The sequence below is a fragment of the Felis catus genome, chromosome F1 (genome assembly GCF_018350175.1).
Source record: "Felis catus isolate Fca126 chromosome F1, F.catus_Fca126_mat1.0, whole genome shotgun sequence".
In the NCBI taxonomy this organism is placed as follows: Eukaryota; Metazoa; Chordata; class Mammalia; order Carnivora; family Felidae; genus Felis; species Felis catus.
The window spans coordinates 20,193,573-20,211,588 of record NC_058384.1 but is presented as its reverse complement, the minus strand read 5'-3'; the positions used below and the strand labels follow the sequence as shown (position 1 = coordinate 20,211,588).

The 18,016-nt window shown below is 44.5% G+C and overlaps 1 long non-coding RNA gene across 3 annotated transcripts in view; it reads right to left on the bottom strand.

Moving 5' to 3' along the window:
* Positions 1 to 17,367, bottom strand: part of LOC109495600 — a 53,847-nt gene extending 36,480 nt beyond the window's left edge. Inside the window, exons 1-2 of one of the 3 annotated variants that reach the window (XR_006591672.1) lie at positions 16,912 to 17,367; positions 1,591 to 1,705 (exon numbers count right to left, since the gene is read on the bottom strand). This is a non-coding gene — a long non-coding RNA (uncharacterized LOC109495600). The remainder of the gene's footprint in view (positions 1 to 1,590; positions 1,706 to 16,911) is intronic. The other 2 variants (XR_006591673.1, XR_002151112.3) reach the window with 2 other exon arrangements.
* Positions 17,368 to 18,016: the final 649 nt, after the last annotated feature.

The window sequence follows — 18,016 nt, the reverse complement described above, 5'->3', positions numbered from 1 at the left end:
TTCTTCAACGGGGAACGAAGTGTGCAAATCTTCAACCTCAGTTGATGTCGGCAACTACTTTCTAAAATCATTGCTTCAATGCCAACTCCCCCTGGCAGTTGCTCTCATTATTCTTCATTCTAATTAGCACTTATTATTTTCTTAAAAATTTTTTTAAAATGTTTATTTTTGAGAGAGACAGAGACAGAGCGCAAGCAGGGGAGGGACAGAGAGAGAGAGAGGGAGACACAGAATCTGACACCGGCTGCAGGCTCTGAGCTGTCAGCACAAAGCCTGACGCGGGGCTCAAACTCACAAACCGTGAGATCATGACCTGAGCTGAAGTCGGACTTGAAAATTTTAACTGGTCAGTGAAACAAAGCACCCTTTGCCACACTTTTTGTCCACATAAATTTCCTCTTATGTTATGTACCTGTTCCAGCCTTTTGCCATCTTTCTACCATCAAATTTAAAATTTCTTTTTAAACAAATTTAATCTTCATCAAAATTACATTTGACAGGCAAGGGTACCTGTCTTCCAAGCTACCTGTGCTCACCTGAGAGTTGTATATACTTCGAGGCAAATGGTCGAAGATCTGTAAGCTTAGAAGTAATGGTTTTTCAACTCCAAATCATTGAAAAGATAACAATAGAGGTTCACAGAAAAATTGCCATCAAAATCTTTTTTTCTTGTTTCCATTTTCCAAATCTAACATCCTCTTATTGAATTTTGCCCTCTCTTGGTTCCCTACATTTTCATAGAGAACAAACACTCCCCTACACGTCACAGCCCTTTGTTAAAATCACCAAGTGTAGACGAGGTCATCATTCTCTTCTTTATTTCTCAGTGCTGTGTGTTGAGTGCATTGTTATGAGTTAGCTAAATGTCAGTAATAAAGTGGTGCCTCTATTCTATTTACAACCTATGAGGCTGAGATCGTATCAAGTAAAATATGTGTACAGGACTGTAATAGCCATACATATCTAATAAAAAAAAATACGCAGCTCACCCAAGCCTGAGCTCTAGCTTTTGCTCACCTTATCTTCTTTAGACATTTGGCCATGAGCTCACTGGCAAAGACTGAAGCTCATACCATGTAACATTAAATAAATTATTCAGTAATCTGTGATGTCCTTGTAACATGAGAATCCCTTATTAAAAAAGAAATAGCTGCACTGCTTACGGAGGCACGTGCCTACTATTTATAGTCTTTAGAGAAGTTGCTTTGCTAGCAAACCCAATTAGGACTCCCTGGTAATTTACAGAATTGCTATTTGTTGCAGAGTTTTTATACCAAGCTATTCATTACGTGCATATGTGGGGGTATGTGATGCACACACCTACACACCCAGAGGGCCACAGAGAAAGCCCAAGCAGGTATGGGTTGTTTGTTAGAGCAGTCTCATTTTCCCCTAAACACGTTGGACACTCAGATAGGGACAAAGCAACTATAGGCCACCCACAGATTCAATGATCTGTATTCCTGACAGTATCTAGGCAACTGGGTGTCTACTTTTTTCAAAGTAAACGTTTTAGTCTTCTGCTAAAAATGTCAGATTCCCCTCCCAGACAAATAGGAGCCTGAAACACTGGGCCTTCCTCCCCCTTACCTCTTTTTTCTCTCTGAGGTACAGGTATGACGGCTTGAAAGCTGGGGTAGGACATGGCCTGCACGGAGTAGAGGAACCAGGGAGGCAGCTTAAGTGAATCCTCATTTCGGAAGGTCTGGAAGAGAAATAGCCAGGTGTCTATTTTTTCATAGAAGTTTTTAATTAGAAAAATATTTTATGGGGCGCCTGGATGGCTCAGTCGGTTAAGCGGCTGACTCTTGCCTTCGGCTCAGGTCATGATCTCAAGGTTTGTGAGACTGAGCCCCGCGTTGGACTCTGTGCTAACAGCTTGGAGCCTGCTTGGGATTCTCGCTCACCCTCTGCCCCTCCCCCGCTCACCCTTGTTCTGTCTCATAAATAAGTAAATAAATACCTTTTTTTTTTTTTAATTTTTTTTTCAACGTTTACTTATTTTTGGGAGAGAGACAGAGCATGAACGGGGGAGGGGCAGAGAGAGAGGGAGACACAGAATCGGAAACAGGCTCCAGGCTCCGAGCCATCAGCCCAGAGCCTGACGCGGGGCTCGAACTCACGGACCGCGAGATCGTGACCTGGCTGAAGTCGGACGCTTAACCGACTGCGCCACCCAGGCACCCCAATAAATACCTTTAAAAAGAGAAAACTATTTTATATGTACAGAAACATAATTGGTATGTGAACAAAGCAATTCCCTTTATAATAGGCCCACAAAGGCTGGAATAGTCATTTGACTACGTTATTCATACAGTCAGTATATGTCATGTTAACTTTTGAGTTGACAACTGTTGAAAGGGTTTCAATATTGTACATCAAGTCATGTCTCAAAAGCCGGCACTGATAGAATTTTTAGCATATTGAAAAATGTGTGACCAAATGAGTGAAATGAAATTATGTGAAATACTATTTGAAATTTTTCAGTGCTTCATACAATTGTTCAGTTGTAAATAAGCTCCTAAAAAATAAAAATCTATGAAAGCTGTGCAAGTAATCAATAAAAGTTAAAATATTAAATAGATTTTTAAAATTAGATTTTTCATGAGTGAATGAGATTTCACTGTATACCTATTGAATGGCTAAAGTTTTAAAAAAATGTGATAATACCAATTGCTGGCAAGGGTGCAGAGAAACTAGATCACTCACACATTGCTGGTAGGAACAATCACTCTGGAGAACATTTGGTAGCTTCTTATAAATCTAAACATGCAATTACCACATGACCCAGCAACTGTACTCTTGGGCACTTATCCCAGAGAAATGAAAACATAGGTTTTATGTTCACACAAAAGCCTGTATATGAATGTTCATAGCAGCTTTATTCCAATTAGTCCCAAACTGGAAACCCAGATATCCTGAATATTCCAGATATTCGCTGGGTAAACAGTTAAATCAAATGTCCATCTATACCTGGGAATGCTACTCAGGTAGAAACCACTGATATACAGAAAACCTTGGGTGGATCAGAGGGGAATTAGGCTGAGTGAAAAAAGCTAATCCTAAAAGGTTACATATGTTATGAGATCATTTTTTAATGTTTATTTTTGAGAGAGTGAGTGAGAGAGAGAGAGCACTTGTGAGAAAGCGTTGGGGGGGGGGGTCAAAGAAAGAGGGAGACACAGAATCCAAAGCAGTCTCTAGTCTGAGCGGTCAGCCTAGAGCCTGACATGGGCTCGAACCCACAAGCCGGGAGACCAAGACCTGAGCCTAAGTTGGATGCTTAACCCACTGAGTCACCCAGTCTCCCCTTATGAGTTCATTTATAAAACACTCCTGAAAATGACAAAATTATAGCGATGGAGAACAAATCAGTGGTTAGGTTGGGGAGCTGAGGAGGGAGTGGGGAGAGGGAGATGGGTGGGGTTATACAAAACTAACATGAGAGATGGTGATTGATAGGCAAACCGCCACTCGTGATAAAATAGAACTGAACGTGCACACACAAATGCATACATGTGAGACAGGGGACCTCTGGGTACGATCCGGGGATTATGCCAGTGTCAATATCCTGGCTGCCATTTGTGCCATAGTTTTGCAAGATGTTATATCACTGGGAGAAACCTGGTGAAGAACACATGGTATCTCCCTGTATTATTTCTTACCACTGCATGTGAATCTATAACTATCTCCAAAAAGTGTTTAAATTTCGAAAATTTAATGAAACCTGATGGTCTAGTGATAGACATCTGTTAACCATGTTATAGAGAGAAAGAATTCAGGTATACAGCTAAAGGAAGACCAGTGGGGAAGCCTGAGAAAAAGTTCAAAGTAGAGGACAAAGGCAGAGGCTAGAGCTATTCCTGTGAGTGTGTGTGTGTGTGTGTGTGTGTGTGTGTGCACGCGTGCGCGCCTGACTCTGCACATGCATGTGTGTGAAGGGAAGGTCTCAGCAGAGGTTATTTTTGGAGTGTCAGGGAAGGGTGGGGAGGGCGTGCTTAGCAATAGCGATCTGCTGTGTTCTAGTGGGGAAGCCTCCAAAGGCAAAGGAGAGGACAGGCAGCAGTTTCCCATGGGGCTCAAGGTCCAACCAGGAGTTTTTTAACCTCAGTAACCCAAACACACACCATGAGATAAACCTAGAATTATTCCAATTGCTGGAACCAAATCCTTTCTTTCCCCGCCTTTCCTTCTGATGGATTCAAATCACAGGGAACAGTGGATTATCTTTGGGTGGCTGTGAATGGGGCTGTATTAATCACCACAATCTTCCATTGTGCTTCTGTTTGGTTATCAAACTGCAATTCCATTGAGATGCCCTCGGTGAGTGCATCCTCTGTGAGCACCATGAAAATTCATCCGGTTGAACTGAAAACCTGTTGTGAATTTGCAATTACAATATGACCTTATTGAGATCTCAATGAACTCAGCTTTAGGTAATCCAAGGCAAAGAAAAAAGAGAGTTGACAAAGAAAGAAAAGAAATGGGTGGGTCAAGGCAGGCACTGGGATCTGTTCTCTTAGACCCTGAGTGGGTGCAATGGAAGCTTATGACCTGGGCTTACTTTGGGCCTTGCCCCATCCAGAGTGGATGTGAATGGAAAGGACTAATACAAACTCCCGACTAGTTGGAGGGGAGCTGGGAGTCCAGGAGATTGGTGGCAAACAAAATGTACTGTTCAAAATTGTAACTCTCAATACTGATTTCTTTTTTTTATTTTAGAGAGAGAGAGAGAACACCGGGGGAGAGAGGGGTGGGGAGGGGCAGAGAAAGAGAATCTTTTAATGTTTATTTATTTTTGAGAGAGAGAGAGAGAGAGAGAGAGAGAGAAACAGAGAGAAAGGGAGACACAGAATGTGAAGCAGGCTCCAGGCTCTGAACGTCAGCACAGAGCCCGACGCGGGGCTCAAGCTCATGAACCATGAGATAATGACCTGAGCTGAAATCGGCCACCCAACCTACTGAATCTGGAGCTCCTACGAGAAAGAACCTTAAGCAGGCTCCATGCTCAGCATGGAGTCCAGTGTGGGGCTGGATCCCACAACTCTGGGATCATGACCGGAGCCAAAATCAAGATCAGCCTTTCAACTAACTGAGCTACCCAGGTGCCCCAATACTGATTTCCTTTTTTTTTTTTTTTAAGTTTATTTATTTTGAGAGAGAGAGAGAGAGAGAATGAGTGGGGGAGGGGCAGAGAGAGAGAGAATCCCAAGCAGGCTCTGTGCTGTCAATGCTGAGCCTGATGGGGGGCTTGATCCCACAAACCATGAGATCATGACCTTTGCCAAAAGCAAGAGTTGGATGCTTAACCGACTGAGCCACCCAGGTGCCCCTTGATTTCTTAATAACAATTCACAGCCTGTGCCTTACTGGTTCCCTAATCCCACTTCAGAAAGCAAGCCACCCAGGAGCCCCAACTGTGTGTCATTTTAATGTACATTCCCTCCAGTTCTGTGGTGGCCTTGAAAACCAAGAGTCTCCAATTGTAGTGAAAACTACAAACCTGCCAACCACGGGAGGGGACAAAACAGGATTAGAACACCTTCAAAACCTCACCCCCAGAGAACTGTCATTATTTCATCTGTCTGCTGATTTCCTGACAGGCCCCACTGACAAAATTCTCTTGATTTGGCCTATCTTGGAGCTCACTCAGTGTGAAAAACCTTTTACCCTGGTAGGTTTGTCAACAACTAGAGGCAACTACGTCACTTTACGCCTGAGGTGATGGATAACGGCTGGGGTAAACAGTAGGCTAACCAAAAAGTTTCAAAGGCAAATCTGTAGAATGAAACGTTTATAGGGCTTTGAAAAACTCCAACACATTCCTTGGAATCCACAGGGTCATACGCGTATGTAGCATTGTGTGAACATGTGTGTACCAACATATGTGTAATTGGGGTTCCAGAAGAAAAAGAAAGGGCAAAAGACTATCTGAAGAAATAATGGCTGAAAACTTCCCAGACAGGATGTAAAACATTAACCTACACATCAAGAAGCTCAATGAAACTCAAGTACCTCAACCATATCAAAATCAAACTGTCAAAGGAATAACCAGCGTTGGCGAAGATGTGGAGAAAAGGAACCCTCGGGCACTGCTGATAGGAATGTAAAGTGGTGCAGCCGCCATGGAAAACGGTGTGGAGGTTCCTCAAAAAGTTAAAAATAGAACTGTCATATGATCCAGCAATTCCAGTTCTAGGTATTTCTGTGAAGAAAACAGAAACACTAATTCGAAAAGATATGTGCACCACTGTGTTCATTGCAGCATTAATTTTTTTATGTTTATTTTTGAGAGACAGAGCGAGACAGAGCATGAGTGGGGGAGGAGCAGAGAGAGAGAGAGAGAGAGAGAGAGAGAGAGAGAGAGAGACAGAATCTGAAGCAGGCTCCAGACTCCAAGCTGTCAGCACAGAGCCTGATGCAGGGCTCATTCCACAAACCACAAGATCATGACCTGAGCCGAAGTTAGATGCTTAACCAACTGAGCCACCCAGGCACCCTGTAACATTATTTACAATAGCTAAGCCATGGAAACAATTGAAGCTCCATCAGTGGATCAATGGATAAAGAAGATGTCTCACACACACACACACACACACACACACACACACACACACACACGATACTAATCAGCCATAAAAGAATGAAACTGTGCCATTTGCAACAACATGGATGGACCTCAAGGGCATTATGCTAAGTAAGTCAGACAGAGAAAAACAAATGCTGGATGATCTCACTTTTATGTGGAATCTAAAAACCCACCAAACAAAAGGAAAACCAGCTCAGAGGTACAGAGGACAGACTGGAGGTTGGGGGGCTGGGGGGGTGGGCGGGGTATAGGGCTGGTACAATGAATGACTGAAGGCGGCCACAAGGTACAAACTTCCAGTTATAAACTAAATAAGTCATGGTGATATCACGTGAACCAGGGTGACAATAGTTAATAAAACTGTATTGCATATTTGAAAGTTACTAAGTGTACATTTTTAACATCCTCATTACAAGAAAAAATTTGTTGTAACTATGTATGGTGACAGATATTAATTAGACTTATTGTGGGGATCATTTCACAATGTATACAAATATCAAACCATTATGTTTATACCCAAAACTAATATAATGTTATGTGTCAATTATACCTCAATAAAAAAATAATAATTTGACACAAATGGGAGTAGCATTACCACCCGTTGAGCATGAGTTTCCAAAAAGAGAAAAAATTACCGTAGCATTAAGTGAGACCCAGTTATTGGGGTTTATGTATATTTGCCTATATAATCCTCACAATAAATCTACTATTTATGTATTAGATACTGTCAAAAAACCAGAAATAATAAAATTAAATCATATCACCAGATCATTAAAATAGAGTTAAATTAGGGAGAGTTTAATTAGCTTAATTAGTTTGTGCACATAAAAACAGTTTGCAAACTGGGAGCTTTCAAACCAATGGCAGAATGAGGCTCAGAGGATTATTATTTTAGAACAGCTTATACAGTGAAAATACAGAGGCTGTTAAGTTTTTATAATGATTGGCTATAGCACTAGAGTTTTCCTAGTGACGGAATTGGTTAAAAGTGGTTACTTTATGCCAATTTGGGGGAACAGCTTGAGTTTCACCTATGATTTTCAGAGACATAAAAGCTAAACTAAACTAATCAAATTATGAAAAGCCAAAGGCAAAGCGAAAATCTTGAAAATAACAGGAAAGAATCAACTCATCACATAGAAAGGATCCTCAATAAGACCAGCACTTCAACACTCCAATTAACAGGCAGATATTGGCAGCATGGATGAAAATAATGAACCTGATACAAATGTATGCTTTCTGTAAGGGATACACTGTAGATCCAAAGGCATAGCTGGGTTGGAAGTAAAACAATGGAAAGCAACATACCATGTAAACAGAAGGGAGCTGGGGTAACTACATTAATATCAGACAAAATACTATACTAATTAGTTTTACTGTATCATACCAGTAAATGGCAAAATTGTTGCTTGAGAAAAAGAAATTCTATGATAAAAGGGTCGATCTTAAAAAAGATAAAACAATTACAAACATCTATGCACTTATAAACTGTCTCAAAATCTAAGCAAATTCACAGAATTGAAATAGATAATTCAAAAACAGGTGAAGACTTCAATATTTCGCTTTCAATAATGAATATAAAAACCAGGCAGAAAGTCAACAAGGAAACCAAAGACTTGAATAACACCATAACCCAACGAGACAGAATATATCTATCAAATACTTCACCCAATAACAACTGAATACATATTCTTCAAGTGCACATGGATCTTTCTCCAGGAAAGACCACGTTTCACTGTAAAACAAGTCTCAATTTTTAAATGATTAAAATCATAGGAAGTACATTCTTCAACCACAAGAGAATGAAATTAGAAACCAAGAACAGAAGGTAATTTGGGAAATTTACAAATATACAGAAATTAAATACATTCCTAAATAACCAATGGGTCAAAAAATAACAAGGGACATTAGAATAAAAGGTTTGATATAAATGAAAATAAAACACAATATATCAAATGTTGTGGGATGCAGCAGAAACTGCTTAGAAGCTGTGAATGCCTATATTAAAAAAGAAGAAAGGTCTCAAATCAATTTGCACTTTAAGAAATTAGAAAAGAAAGAGGTGCCTGGGTGGCTCAGTCGGTTGAGTGTTCATTCGACTTCGGCTCAGGTCATGATCTCACGGTTTATGGTTTCGAGCCCCGCATCAGGCTCTGTACTGACAGCTCAGAGCCTTTAGCCTGCTTTGGATTCTGTGTCTCCCTCTCTCTCTGCACCCCCCTCTCCACTGCCTGCACTTTGTCTCTTTCTCTCAAAATTAAACAAACATTAAAAAAAAAAAGAAATTAGAAAGGAAGAACAAACAAAATCCAAAGCAAGCAGAAGAAAGCAAGCAATAAATATTAGTGTGAAAATAAATGGAATAAAGAGGAAAAATAGAAATGAAGAAAACTAAAAGTTGGGTCTTTGAAAAAAGAAAAAGAATTGACAAACTTTCAGTTACATTGACCAAGAGAAAAGAGAGAACACTCAAATTATTAAAGTCAGGGAAGACGAAGGGATCACACTGACCTCACAGGAATAAAAAGGATTGTAACAGAATATTATGAACAATGGTTATATCCACAAATTCGATCACCCAGATGAAACAGACAAATTCCTAGAAAGACACAACCACCAATACTGACTCAAGATGAAATAGAAAATCTGGGGCACCTGGATGATTCAGGCTGTTAGGCATCCAACTCTTGATTTCAGCTCAAGTCATGATCTCACAGTTGCGAGATAGAGCCCTGCATGAGGCTCCTCACCTAGCGTGGAACCTGCTTAAGATTCTCTCTCCCTCTGCCCCGGCTGTGTGTGCATGCTGTCTCTCTCAAAAAAAGAAAAGAAAATCTGACTAGACCTGAGCCAAGAAGCTGAATTAGTAATAAAAATTTTCCCCACAAGCCCTGTACTGGATGGCTTCACTGGTGAATTCTACTAAAAGTTTATGAAGGATTGTGTTAATTCTTTTATCAACTCTTCCAAAAACACAAGAGGGAATACTTCCTAACTTAATCTAAGAGGATTTTGATACCAAAACTAGACCAAGACATCACAAGAAAAAGCTCTCAACAAAACACCAGCAAACTGAATCCAGCAACATATAAAAAGAGATGCTATTAAAGTATATTATATACTATAATAAATGCATAATGCCAGCACATAGTAAGTACTCCATAAATGTTCATCTCTTTCCTGTTTTCCCATGATGAGTGTGACAGAATTTACCACTGTTCAGCAATCTGGTTTCCCTCTTCTATACACAGTCAATGCTCATTATTTGTGGGTTCTACACTTGAAAATGTGCCTACTTGCTACAATTTATTTGTAACCTCCAAATCAATGCTCACCCTGCCTTCATGGTCATTCATGGACATGTGCGGAGTGGGGACAAATCTTTTTTTTTAAATTTTTTTTTCAACGTTTTTTATTTATTTTTGGGACAGAGAGAGACAGAGCATGAATGGGGGAGGGGCAGAGAGAGAGGGAGACACAGAATCGGAAGCAGGCTCCAGGTTCCGAGCCATCAGCCCAGAGCCTGATGCGGGGCTCGAACTCACGGACTGTGAGATCGTGACCTGGCTGAAGTCGGACGCTTAACCGACTGCGCCACCCAGGCGCCCCGTGGGACAAATCTGATTTGTACCCACCCCCCCCCACACACACACTCCCTGCTGAGGTAAAACAAAGGTGTTGTTTTGCCTTCTTGTTTCAGCTCTTATACTATAGACGTGTCCTTTTGGGGGGCTAGTTCATGGCATTTTTTTTCACATTTTTGTACTTTTTGTTGGTGATTTCATATTTAAATGGCCCCCAAGTGTAATGTTGCAATGTTTTCTAGTGTTCCTAAGCACAAGAAGGCTGTGATGTGTCTTATGGAGAAAATACGTATTAAATAAGCTTCATTTAGGCATGAGTTACAGAGCTGTTAGCCATGGCTCAACAATATATACTAAATAAGGTGTTAATAAATAGATGCTCACATAAAACAAGGTCATGTATTGACCACTTGATGAAAATGCTGTATCCAGAGGCTCACAGGAACCTAACCCTGTATTCCCTCCTAGAAGCAATGGCTCAATATTCTCTAATTCAGTGTTCTCAATGACTTTATAGTACCTAACTACCACAAATAACAAGAAGAGACTGTACACGTTCCCAGCTGAAATAGATCAAAACACATGGCTACGATAACTACAACTCTTTCCATCAAGAGACTATTTCCCCATTCTTTGAATCTGGGCTGACCTTGTAACTGACCTTGACCAACAGAATGTGGCAGAAGTGTTGTGTGGGTTCTGGAGCTCAGGTTTAAGAGACCTTGTAGCTCTTGCCTTTGTCATCTTGGAACACCATCCTGAGACTATCGTGTAAGGAAGTCAGTTAAGCCTCCTGGAGGATGGGAAACCATGTGGCGAAGAACCGAGGCACCCCAGCCAACAGCCAGCACCAAGCGCCAGACACGTGAATCTAGGACATTAATTCAGCCCATCTGATCCTCCAGCCAAAAACAGCTGTATGAGCAAACCCGGGTAAAACCAGCAAGAGTTGCCCAGCCTACTTACAGAAACACGAGAAATAATAAGCTGTGTTGTTAAAAACATAAGTTTGGGTGGTTTGTTTTACGGAAACCAGTAAGAGATACACCTGTCTGCCTAGAGTTCGGTGTGGCCATGGGACTTGTTTATGCAGATGAAATGTGACACATGTCACTTCCAGCTGGAAGCACTGACTTGCTCATCCTTGCTCTTCCCCTGTCGTGGCAATCAGGGAAGTGTGTATTGACAAGCAAGAGCAAGAAATCTGGATGGAATGTTGAGTCAACATGTGAGGACAGTTGCCCTGGATAAGTGCCCAAACCTACAGTGAGCTATAAACTTCAGTTGCATAAATCCTAAGATTGGGGGTCTGTTTTTTACTGTAGCATCTCTAGCTGATCTGACTGATACAGTAGGCATAGCAGGAATAGAGATTTCAACAGATTATGTTCTGTGCAAGATATTTTCCCTAGCTGCCCAAGAATCTCTAGACCCATCTGAGAAAAGGAATTTAGGCTGACAGCTCCATGCAAAGTTAGCTTTCTGGGATTAATTTTAAATATTAATCAACCTCTTTGAGTCTTACCGGTTAATTGTACAAAAGACATTCTTGGACCATGCTGGTGCTAATCTGATAGTCCTTTGGAGAACAAAGAGGTGATCCTGAACCAGGTCAGTAGATATAGCATGCACAGGAGAACAGAACACTGGTCAGCTGACCTTGCTGTCTTTGCTGAGCTGTGTCCCATTATCACAGTCAAGTTCACCTTACCGCTCAACTAGCTGGCAACAATTTTCTCATGTGTCAAGTGAAATGAGAAAATGTGCCTTGAAATCTAAATGGTAGCTGATAAAAAAAAAAAAAACACACACAAAAAAAAACAATGGTCTTCAAAAACAGATAGGTTATTGTCATTTAAGACCTAGTTACCTTCCCTGCCTTTGATCTGTAAATGTACAACCTACACATTTGTGTATATGGATAAATATTTGCATCTTCATTTTAAAAAACACATACAGCAAAAACCTAGTCACCTTTAGAGGTGGGGGCCCTGTATGGAGGTAGACACTAAGTTTGCAAAGTATAGCACTGCTTTGGTCTGTGCCCCTTCCCAGATTCATATGCTAAATCCTAAGGCCCACCTCCATGGTTTTAGGAGGCGGGGTCTTTGGGAAGGGATTAGGTCATGAGGGCTGGGCCCTCAAGACACGGGTTAGTGTCCCTCATAATAAAAGGAGCCCACAGAGCTCCCTAGCCCCTTCCACCATGTGAGGATACAATGAGAAGTTTGTGACCTGGAAGAGGTCTTCATCCGAGCACGCTGGCACCCTGACCTCAGACTTTCAGCCTCTAGAACTATAAGAAATTATCTTCTGTTGTTTACAAGCCACCCAGTCCGTGGCATTTTGTTGTAACAGCTGAAAGGACCAAGGCAAGCACTTGGTGTGTTTCTGCACACAACACCCTTAGCTTAACAAGAAGGGACTGTGTTTACAAGCGAGGAAGGCTTTCATGCTGAGCAAGTAGGTATGGGCCTAGGTCTGGCCATCACCCATAGAGACAGAAGAGGGACTGGCACGTGAGGCAGAATGGGGCAGAGGAGATAAAATGGTGACTGACAAATTCTGGATACATTTGAAATAATGATGAATCCCATTGTTCCATACCGTGGTCAGTGTTGTTGACTCCTTCAGATTGGTGTCACTCAACATCCGAACTTCTACCACGGGAAAAGCCAGGTGTTTCTGGCTTCCCCTATATTCACCGAGTGGGAATCATTCACTAGTTTTCCTATAGAGCAGTAATAGCTGGGCAACAGCCCCAGCCTCTGTAACAGTCTCCTGCATTTTCCACAGCTGGACTCCAGCCACATCTTCCTTCCTCAGCTACTCTGCAGTTCTGGATTTTGTGAGTCAAAGTTTGGTCTGCTGGCAAGGATTTGACTTGAGCCAAACCAAAAGAAATGGACTTAAATTTGAGTTAAAAGAGGAACGATTTGGAATTGATATAAAGGAGGAATTCTTGATAAACATCTATCTTTAGATTCAGAGACTGATGCCCTGATGACGTCAGCCAGCATTTTGTGACCTGCATGTGACTAGGAGCATTTAGGCTGCCCCTGCTTTAATCTCATGCCCAGCTAGTGCCATCCCACTTCTGACACACACACACACACACACACCCAACTCCTGAAGCACCAGTTTATAAGTCCAACAGAACCTTTCACAAGGAAACAAAAGGAGTAAACGGAAAACATGGAGCCACATTCCATCGCCATTGGCATCTCTGCTTTCTCCCAACGTCCTCTCTCAATCTCCTTTCCCGCCTCCCCTGCCATCGCCCCCTACTCACTCCACTCCACCCCCCAGACCTCCTCTCATATACCACTGCTTTGCACAGTCCCCTCAACCAGAAACCAGCAGAACAACAGTCAGCACAATAAAAGACCTGTAGTTACCCAGCCTGGCCATGATGTCTCAGGGGTGAGAGTGGGGCATAGGTACCCCCATCCCAAGGGGAGCCCCAAAACATGAGGTTGAGTTGACAGATACTGAGACCTTTCTTCTGTTCTCAACTGTGGGGCAGGTCACGGCATCCCAAGGGTCCCTCAACCAGCCAGGAAACGTGGTTTAGGCCTCCACCGAGCTAAGGGCAGGAGGCTGGCCTTATGGTCTCGGGTTGACCCCTCACAGCTGATGGTTCTATGACTGACTTTCTTGGTGAATTAAAGAAATTGTGTTACCCAGAATACAAGCACCTGGTAGAAGCCAGGACACTTTCCCTGCAGAAGGAAGTCGCTGTGAAAACCAAGAATAAAGGGAGTAAGAACAAGCCAAAACAAATAACAGCAGTGTTTAATAGAAAATGCTTGGAACCAGAAGACACAGTTTCTTGTTTTGCCTGGCCTCAGACTGGCTGTTCTGGGCCTTGGGCAAATCAGTCAGTTTTTCTAAACTTCTGCTTCCTCCACTGGAAGATGGAGATGCCCTTTCTTCTTTGTAGGGGTTACTGGGAGCTAAAAGGAGACGATACATAGGAAAGGACATTAAGGGAGACAAAAGGCTTAGCCATGAAATGAACGCGCTGGCCTTGCTTCTTTTCAGCCTGATGCAAAGGCTCTAGGACACAGGAACGCCAGCTTTTCTCATGCAAGCTCTTATGGTTCCCGACATGTTGGTACTCGTGGAAAGCTAACTCATTGTTTCAAAAGAAAGCTCCTTTTATTGTGAAATTGCGAAATCCTCACCCTAGCAAAGCATTATAGCTAACAGATCCCTGATATGAATGTCAAGACTCTCCCTAAAAGAATGTCCAGGAGAGGTGGTTTCAAGGGACAGATGAGCTTGAAGGGGCAGAACAGTTGGCGGTCAGAATGGAGGGAGACCTGCTAGACACATAGCCAGGCCCAAGGTCAGGAGTCCCAGGAAGAAGCCACAAGTGTCTCAAGAGGGATGGTGTGGTGCTACAGGAAGAAGGGAAGTAAGAATAACAGCTCGTCACCAGATCACACCAGAGTTTTAGAAGACCTTATACACTCGTTTGTTTCATTGATTTCCCAAAAGGACCCTATGTTGTATGCATTATGCTGACTCCCATGAAATTGTCATATCGTCTCAGAGGTTAAGTGACTTCCACGAGGTCACACAGTAAGTATTAGAGCATGGCGCAGAAATGGGATGCGGTGGTTTGCGAAGTGAGGGTATGTGAATGTTTTCCCCCGCTACTTCTCCAGGACTTTCCTTCTCACTGCCATATGTTACTAAAGACAGATGTGAGTCTAGAGGAAGGAATAAGTTGCAAATGGCATTTGGAGGTCCAGTGGGGCCACAATTTCAGTGGCAAGACAAAAGAATAACATCCTTTCAAAAATCCCTGACTCCTTGTTTGTCACCGAGCCCAGCTTCGGGCATGTATCTCCCAGGACCGCTCCCCCCCCCCCCCCCCCCCCCCCCCGGCCTCAGCTGCTGTTCCTCATACTCCTGAGTGAACACTGGGCTTCTGTAAGTGTTTTATCATGCCTAACACGAGGCCAAGTCTGAATAAGTGAAATGTGGGACATGAGATCCGGCTTCGCCAGGGACTACTGGAAAGGCTAGGTAACACAGCTCCAAACTGGGGAACGAACGAACGCACCCTGGAGAGAACATCGACAAGAGGACAGGAAAGAGCCAGCACATAAATTCCCTTTCCTTCTCTCACACTCGGAAGTGTGAAGGGTCCACTTGGCCCATCTGGAAGACATGCTGTGTAATCAAGCAAAAGGCTGCCTTTCTCGGTGACGCTGCGGCTAGGTTGGTAATACACCCCCTTGCATGTGCTTTCCTGCCTGCCTGCCTTTTCTTCTCACTCTGGCTGCTTTCATAACTACTGCATGTGCCAATTAAGCCTTAGCACACAAACTTTGCCCCAGATACTTTTTTCTAGGGAGTTCAGATAACCACTTTGACCCAAATCCCCATTTCCTACCTCATCTGTGGAAGGATCTCATAATCTCCATGAAGTCTTTGGGCCGAAGGCTCAGCACCCCTTCCCTTGGAGCCTAGACCCACACTGAGGGTCAGCAGCCCTTCCCAGGTTACCATTGTGGGCGGAGCCCTAAGCCAGGTGCTGTGCATGAACACAAAGCCAGCAGAAGGTAAATTTCTCAGGTGAGCTTCTGGGGCCAAATGGTTCTCTAAGGCCCCTGGTATCACCCACGGGGATCGTCTAAAAGGACAACTCTGTAAGCAAAGAGTGGCGTCAAGGTAGAATCTCCAAAATTAGGAAGGCATTTAGATCCAGAAATGATCCCTGTCTGCAGAACGGACTAATGTTCCTCCGACTTCATAACGAACAGATGAAAAAGAAAAGTAACTTTTACACTTTTGTGTGCCCATCTGTTGGCTATGTCATTTGAAAAAAAAATCTGGGGTCATGAAGCCCATGTGGGGTTGAGGCATTTTTAAATCCCCCCCAAACAGGAGGGTTGTGGTGGAAACATCAGGTGCTGTTGTTACCACTGAGTGAGACCAGGGCCTGGGCTCAGCCACGGTTTCTACTCTGGCTTCTTCCAAAAATCTGTCACACTTCGAATGCGGTAACTTTATCAGGCAGGGGCCATGGAGAGGCCGCGTTTGCGGCCAAGGCCCGGCTGTAACTCGAGTGTTCCCAGGGAGGGGCCCTGGCTGGTCCCCCAGCGGGGAGCTGCTGGCAGGGGGCAGAACCGGCCAGAGCCCGCCGCAGGAGAGGGAGCGGGCCTCCACTGCAGGTGTGAGAGCCCACACTCTCCTGGGAAAGCACCGGGCCTGCAGTGCGGTTGCCCCCTCCTCCTCCCCCGCCTCCGGCCTCCTTTCCTCCCCCATCCAGCAGGAGGCCATCTTCTCAAACCCGCTCCCTCCTCTTCCTGGGGTCCATCTCCTCCCCTTCCTCTCTCTAGTGCGGCCTGGTGCCTACAGGCCTCTGCCATCCGTCGCGCACAGAGCAGCTCACACCAATCTCGTGACCTCCAGCTTTGCTTCGCCCTAATCCAGTCTAGGGACAGAGAGTCGCCGTGTCAGAATCACGGGGGCGGGGCTACTGCCGGAGTTTGAAACGCAGATTCTCAGGCCCCGCCCTAGTGAATGAGGCGCCGCGGGGTGGGGCCAGGAACAAGTAGTTTTTAACAAGCTCTCCAGGAGAGTCTGCTGCAGGCTAAGCCATCCTGTCCTTGGCTGCCCATCTCACCCCGGCTTTAGGTGCTCGGCTGGGAGACCGGCCGGGGGTGGGTGTGTCTAGACGTGCCAGGTGAGCCGGTGAGAATGGCCCACCTGAGGTCTTACCTGAGGGACCCAGACGCTGCCCGGCCTGGGAAAGAACTCTTGGCAGTGACCATGACAGACTGGACTGTGTGAGGAGGACAAGCCTCAGCGACTGGCTGAGCAAAGGCTGGTAGCTGACACCAAACTGAGGCCCGGCGCGACACCTGGACCGGCGTCTCACGTGAGGGAGCTTGAGTAAGAGCGGGAAGTGCGAGCGCACCAACGCTAACGCGCATGCGCACACGCGGGCGCGCCGCACTTTCTAGAGGCCCCTTGTGGAGGGCGTCTCTCGCGCTTGGCGGAAGGGTGATCCTAGTCCCGCGAGGACTCCGGGCCTCTGTGACGAGACCAGGCTGGCGGAGGCGAAGACCACATGGAAGGGCAGCAGCGCCTGGGAAGGGACGAGGAGCCTCCCTGCCTTCACGTGAAGCGTGCCCCACCTCCTTCCACGTCTCACCTCCGCGACTGCTTCAGGGTCCTCACCCTGTGTGCCCAGGAGCCACCCTGACCTCAGTCATTCCAGACTGAACCTACCCCCTCCACCCCGCCCCCCCGCAGGGGCTGAGGCTGCGACTTCTGTGGTAGACAAGACAGTTTGTGGTGGGAGAACTTGAACCCTTGTGGGAAAACCAGAGCTGGGGCTAGAGGGAGGAGCGCAGCTGTGAAAACCTGCCAACATGCCGCATCCACCACGATAAACTAACGAGGACACCACGCACACAATACAGACAATATTTGTGAAATTTGTTCATCTTTATTAATTTCCACTAGAATGCGTAGGACGTGTTCAGGATCTTTCCCTACGTTTTATTTTATTTTTCAATGTTTATTTTGAGAGCGAGCAAGCGCATGTGTGAGTGGGGGAGGGGCAGAGAGAGAGGGATAGAGAATTCCAAGCAGGCTCCATGCTGTCAGCGCAGAGCCCCAAGTGGGGCCCAGACCCAAGAATCCAACCAAACCGTGAGATCATGACCCGAGCCAAAATCAAGAGTTTGAGGTTTAACAGATGAGCTACCCAGGTGACCCCATTCCCTACATTTTAAAGGAAATCCTTGCAAATTAATTTTGCTTTGCTCCATATGTTATACACCCTAAGGCACTGTCCTTGTTTGTTTTCTCGTTTCTT